General features: G+C 39.3%; 2 long non-coding RNA genes across 2 annotated transcripts; both read right to left on the bottom strand.

The window, feature by feature from the left end:
* Window positions 1-602: 602 nt before the first annotated feature.
* Window positions 603-1,723, bottom strand: LOC131736915 (uncharacterized). The gene is made up of 3 exons (XR_009328504.1): window positions 1,571-1,723; window positions 1,168-1,240; window positions 603-681 (listed from the first exon to the last, which is right to left on the bottom strand). It is a non-coding gene; the product is annotated as an uncharacterized LOC131736915 (long non-coding RNA).
* A 366-nt stretch (window positions 1,724-2,089) lies between these two features.
* LOC131736916 (uncharacterized) lies at window positions 2,090-4,096 on the bottom strand. The gene is made up of 3 exons (XR_009328505.1): window positions 3,960-4,096; window positions 3,087-3,174; window positions 2,090-2,151 (listed from the first exon to the last, which is right to left on the bottom strand). It is a non-coding gene; the product is annotated as an uncharacterized LOC131736916 (long non-coding RNA).
* Window positions 4,097-6,643: the final 2,547 nt, after the last annotated feature.

The following is a 6,643-nucleotide window of genomic DNA, read 5'->3' on the forward strand; positions in this document are numbered from 1 at the left end:
TCAGCTGACAGAAGTGGCTTATTGCTCTTATTATTGTCTCTGTTCAGTTCAATTTTAATTATTATTATTATTATTTGTTTATTTAGCAGACGCCTTTATCCAAGGCAACTTACAGAGACTAGGGTGTGTGAACTATGCATCAACTGCAGGGTCACTTACAATTACGTCTCACCCAAAAGACAGAGCACAAGGAGGTTAAGTGACTTGCTCAGGGTCACACAATGAGTCAGTGGCTGAGGTGGGATTTGAACCAGGGGGACCTCCTGGTTACAAGCCCTTTTCTTTAAACACTGGACTAACCATGCTCCTTATGTCTTTGTTCTTCATATTTGTTATGCCACACATCATCAGGTATATCCATTCAAGCTTCTCAGCAAGGTGATCTTTCTTTTGACAAAAAATCCTGCTTGAAAAGTAAAAGTTTTTTAAGTGTGTGTATGTTGAAAATTGTAGAGTAAGAAAAAATAAATCTATTCCCCAGCAAGTTCAGTTGATTGTACACTACTCTAAAATGTCTTATTGTTAAGAAACAATATACACCCCAGTAAAGTTGAATGTTAAAAGTAATTTTCCATACTGCACAGCAGATTTTCATGTGAGATTTAAAAAAAAAAAATACTTGCCGTTCTTCAGAATCACTGGCCCTGATAGCCCTGCTGTACTGCATACTCCCAACAGTATCTTTTGGGTAAAAAAAAAAGTTTGTAAATGTTTGTGGCAAAGTGCCCCCCCCTGTGTATGTTATATGTTACGTGTTGTGTGTAAATGTTGGTGTATGTATCACGTGTATTTAAAAAGTGTAGATTTGTATTTAGGCACGAGGGCACAAATCACTTCACGTGCTGGTTAAATGTAATATGTGAGCACGGGGTTGCACAGAATTAATTCACGTGCTGGGATTCAAGTGAATAATTAATTAGTAATTGAATCCCAGCACAACAGTATAAATAGGCACATTTTTAGTCACTCGTGGTTAGGTGTTCGGTGAGCAGATAACACTAATATTTACGTTCTTATTTATTTTAACTCCTCTCTCTCTCTCCCGTTCTCCACTCACCGAACACCTAACCACGAGTGACTAAAAATGTGCCTATTTATACTGTTGTGCTGGTTTTTTGTTCCAGTCATTTGTTCCACATAGTCATGTGACAAAACTATAGTACAAACCTGGTGCATTCCAGTCACTTGCGATTGCAGTAGTGGGTAGAACCTTCTTTGTGGAAGATACTGATGTGGCCTTCTGCATTAAACAAAATTACTAGGATTTTAAGATCTCATGAGTTTTAGTACAATGTTATTCAGGTCAGCCACTGAATACATCTTTAAAAAAGACACAGATAAAGAAAAAATAGGTATAATCAGATACTGTGTTCAAGTTATGAACCTTGACAATGGGGCCATCTAGTGGAAAATGTAGGTGTACAATCAAGAGTTTATCTTGGTGTGGAATGAAATACTAAAAAAAGGCTGATTGGCTTGTCTGTCTTATATTGTAAAGTAAACTACCATACATTTCTTGCTAACTGCTAAAAAGGGCACAGAGTAAAATTCTATACATCCCAGTCCCTACCTGAGCGTTCAAGCAAAGTGCAAGTGGATGTCCTGTGAGAATTGAATTTCTTATACAACCCAACTCTTCCAAGTATTCTCTGATGTACACAAAACCATTGTGCCCCTGAGAGACAGTTACATTTTCATCAGGCTTGTGAACTTTTTCATCCTGGTGAAAAAACTAAATAAGCAAATACAAAAAAAAACAAAAAAACACCAGGGATTAATAATATTAATATTATGCAAATGTTTCACATTTTAGTAGGTATAATCGGACCAAAGATTAATTTGAGCCAATTAAAAAAATAATAATTCAAAATAAATAACAATAATAAGAGTAATAGGGCACTACGCCTCTACTGTATTTATTAAAAGTAATTTCAATTAGACAGCTATGGTAGTTTCAGACAAACATGTCCATTTTACCTGTAGTTGGCCCCCAAGGAAGTTTGAGACGTTACCTATGATTATAAAATTAACATTACAGTATTTCCTAGTTATAATTATTTATTATATTCTTTCTATCATTACCTTTTTTGCTTTTTCTTGACTAAACACAGAACCACCAGTCTTTTTGCCATGTCTCTTTTCAAGTTGTTTCTGTTAAAATTAGAATGTAGACATGTAGACATTAGATTGAGAACTTGCATCAACCTTTCTTTATATTAAATGTATACCACGTTATTATTTTGTAACAACCAATTAATACAAACATATTAATAATCTATCTTGTACTGTAAAAAAAATTTTTGGCTTTATACCCCAGAAGCAGGACTTTATCCCAAATGTCCACAAACAAGTACATAAAGTAATTCTACATTGTAGTAAAATGTGTAGGCCTGTTATTATTTTTTAAACTGTGAAACATGATATATTTACTTTCATTATTACTGAAGCAGAATGCTAAAAAAAAACATTTCTTCAAAATCTTTATCACTATACATCTGTTTGAGTACTGAGTGATATTACTATACTGTATTACAAAAAATAAAGTACTGGTAATCTCAGTAATCAATAACATAAAAAAAAAACAGGCACAACATTCAGAGGGTTATTTTAATTATCTAAACAGTGGTGGACTATTTTACTTTATATTATTCCAATTGGGGTTTACCCCAGTGGTGATTTATAGACTCACTTATTAACACTGACACATACTGTATAACAATACTGTGAAATGAGGTTCCAGAAAAATCTGATTTGTCAATTTTAGGGAGGTTTTGATCATTAAAATAGACCCCTAAATGTGATACCTGTAATTGCACAGAAAGACATTTTTGTGGTTAAATGAAGAAAATATATAATATTTGCAGTGGCACTGCACTTGTTTAAATTTGAAGAGGGGCAATTATCTATTCTGGTAAACCAAAATATTTAGAAAGTAAGCTGTAAAAAAGGTTTCATGCCAAGTACCAAGGAGATATATGGCATGAAGAGAAATATTATTGCTTACACAGAAACTGTTAAATAACTACATTAATAAATACAGTAAACTAAGATTTTAAAGGTTTTAAAGGTTTGTGACAAACACTCACTCTCATCAGCTCTTGATCCTCAGTGGTTAAACAGGGGGTAAAGAGATCCACATTGTCCAGATTAACTTCTCCAATACTTCTAAATGTTCTTAAATTAAATAAATAACGACCCAGTTAATGAAACTAAAATATATTGAGTTATATATATATATATATATATATATATATATATATATATATATATATATATATATATATATATATATATATAATATTAACTTTGTTGTATTTCATCTGTCAAAAGTGTATTCCAGAACTAAGAATAAAGGACAAAATACCAAAAATACACAATAGTCCGTCGCCTATCTGACTGCGGTGGGACCAGAGTAAGGGTGAATATGTAAAAAGTGTGATGAATGAATCCTGTTTTAAATACCATTATACACAGCTGTAACAATTACTATATTCACACAATTATTGTTTTGAGATTCAGCTTTTATAAGGGCGCTCCCCTAAATCCCTTGTTTAGAAAGATATAGGGTACTTATGCTTGTGACAGAGTAGCCGTCTGCCATGTGGAGTGAGTGCATTCAAGTCACAGGCAGGAGACTGAGACAGAGGTTGAAGTTGATACACCCTGTAGCCGAACAGGATTTATTTACATATCAAGTCAACACACTGAACAACTCACGTGACACTACCAGCAATGGTAGCGCACGGAGCACATACAACACAGTGTACGAAAACTTTGGTAGGATCTACACTCTCTGAACTAATCTTTTCTGTTCAATAATAAACTAACATAGCTGAAGAGATTGATCATGGCGGATAAACAGTTAGGGCAGACATGTGAAAGGCAGATCCACAGCAGATTAATGTAGTATTAAACACAAACCGATGACACTTGTGTGTCACAGTACTGAAAAATCGTACTTTTCAGCAGGGGTAAAGAAACCATTGTGTAGAAGTTCTTGTCTCCTTTTATAGTTCTTTCTTGACTCCTTTCCCTCATCTTGTGAAAGACTCCACATAGTACTATTCCGAGTTCCCACCTTCACTGAAACATAGCCTTGTTCTTCATAGGAAAACAGAACACATGGTTATACTTGATAAGAAAAAACGTTTCTAAATGCATTCTTCACAATGCTATACTGCAGTATTTGCTCTAGCCAATGACACAGAATGTAATATCAAGATCGGCCATGATTAATTCAAATATTATTAATTTACTACTGATGCCAAATGATGAGGTGGGGCGTTTGTTAATTTTATCCCAAAAATGTGTCCAGTCAGTTACTGTTGCAAAACATTTTTTTGATGTAAAATGAAGAAATACACCACCCAGCAGCAGTCATTCTGTATTGGCAGCAGACAACGAGAAGGAATTGTGATACCTTTTACTGGACTAACTAAACAATAATTAAGCACAAGCTTTCAAGACCTCACAGGTCTCTTCTTCAGGTGAAAGTAGGAAAGAGGGATTGATGTTTATGCTGTAGAAATATTTTCTATATTTTGTTATTATGTTCTTCAGTAATTTTTTCATAGTAGTTTGTAGAAAAGAATACTACTTGCCGTTCTTGTTGCTAGCAAACCGCTGCCTTATAAAACTAATCAGTTCCTGGTCTCTGTCACTAAGGGGCTGGTCCAGATGGGCTGCTATTGGCTTAATGAGCTCAGCCATGTTGTCTATCAACTACATACCTGGAGCACAAAAAAATGATGATAAAAAATATATAGTTTTCAATTTACCAGTGTTTTAGACCAGTACCACAGATGCCACGGCTGGAATACCCTGCACCCTGCAACAATACGATAGGAGAACAGCTGGGGGTCGTGGGACTGGCTGGTGGACCCTGAGAGAAGCATGAGAAAAGACCTCCCGAGGGTGATTGACCTGCTGTGGGGCTGAGATCGGGAGTGATGGAAAACCTGGGAACAGCAACACCACCCAGTGTCCCTCCCAGACATCTCAGCCATGGTACTCAACTACCTGGCTACAGATATGGGAGGGGCCCTGTCATCTCCAATCCCATCGGGAGGAGCCACGCCTACTCCAGCTTCACAGGAAGTAAGCATGTCCAGAGGAGAGCTGCACCTGTCCCCAGCGATCGAGGGAGAGCCACACCAGTCCCCAGCGATCAAGGGAGAGCCGCACCAGTCCCCAGTGATAGAGGGAGACTACTTGCTGCTCCCACTCCTCCGCCAGGGGGGGACTACCTGCTGCTCCTGCCTTCATCGCCAGGGGGAGACTACCTGCTGCTCCCAGAGGAGCTGAAACTACCTCCCGAGGGTCAGCTCCTGTCGTTGCCTCCCAATGGTCAACTCCTGCCCAATCCTGCAAAGCCGGATGCCACCCCTGCACTGCCTAGGGCTGCTAAGCCTGCCATGCCTGGGGAGGCCAGTTCGCCATCGCCCGAGGAGGCCAGGTCACCATCGCCCAGGGATGCCTGCACAACACCGCCTGGGGATGCCTGCTTCTGGCTAAAGAGAAAGGGGGAGAGGTGAGGAGACCACCTCTACCTGCAGTAGTTGCACTACCGGAGGAGCCAGCCTGGGCGCTTTCAGCATTTCCGCTGACAGCATTGCCATGGGCAGCCTTTCCGCTGCCAGAACTGCCTTTGCTGGAGGAGCCAGCCTTGGCGCTGTCAGCATTGCCAATGACAGTATTTATGCTGGCAGGATAGCCCCAGCTGGAGGAGCCTGCCGGTGCGCTGTCAGCATTTCCGCTGCCAACGTTGCCAATGAGGCCTCCGTTCTTGGCCCAGGAGTACCCTCATGACTTTTGGGACAAGAGGGGAGATGTGTGACGGGGTACCCCCTGTCCCTGGGTGTATTTGGTATAGTTATTTGGGTTATGTAGTAGGGGTGAGACCGAATAGTCGAACATTCGACTATTCGATAACGATGGCACCTATCGACAAGTGAATCCAACATTCGAAAGTTAAAAAAAAAAAAATGCATATATTGATTTTATTTTAAAGCCTGTACTGCTGATTGGCTCTCTATGTAGCGGTAATGAAGATTGACTGGAGGGTGGGATTTGTTATTTCTTGTCTGTGATTGGCTAAACTAGAACGTACCTCGGCTAACGATGGCTTCCTCACAGAAAAGTTCTGCATGGAAATACTTTGACAAAGTAAATGAAAACACTGTTAAGTGTAAAATATGTGCAGTGCAATTAAACTACCACAAATCTACAACTGGTATGTTAACCCACCTAAAAGCCAAACACCCTTCTGTGACGCTAGCAACGACAGAAAAGGAAAGAGGACTGCAACAAACCGCCATTGCATCCTTTGCGATGAGGCCTCGTCAGTGTGACAACGTACGTGCTGAAAAAACATCAGACCTTATTGCTAATATGGTGGCAAAGGACATGCTTCCCATAAGTTTTGTTGAAGGTGAGGGATTTCGGGAGTTGATGAAATTTGTGGAACCTGAATACACAGTCCATGCACGAAAAACCCTGCACTAAAACAATTACCACTCGACTCGAAAAAAATGCATGCCGATTCAGCAGCGTCTGTCCGCAGAAACTTGTCAAAGGCTGAGAAGGTGGTGATTACTACAGATGCGTGGACTGCACCGAATACCGAGTCGTACGTCATTGAGGA

This window comes from Acipenser ruthenus, chromosome 4 (genome assembly GCF_902713425.1).
Source record: "Acipenser ruthenus chromosome 4, fAciRut3.2 maternal haplotype, whole genome shotgun sequence".
Lineage (NCBI taxonomy): Eukaryota > Metazoa > Chordata > Actinopteri > Acipenseriformes > Acipenseridae > Acipenser > Acipenser ruthenus.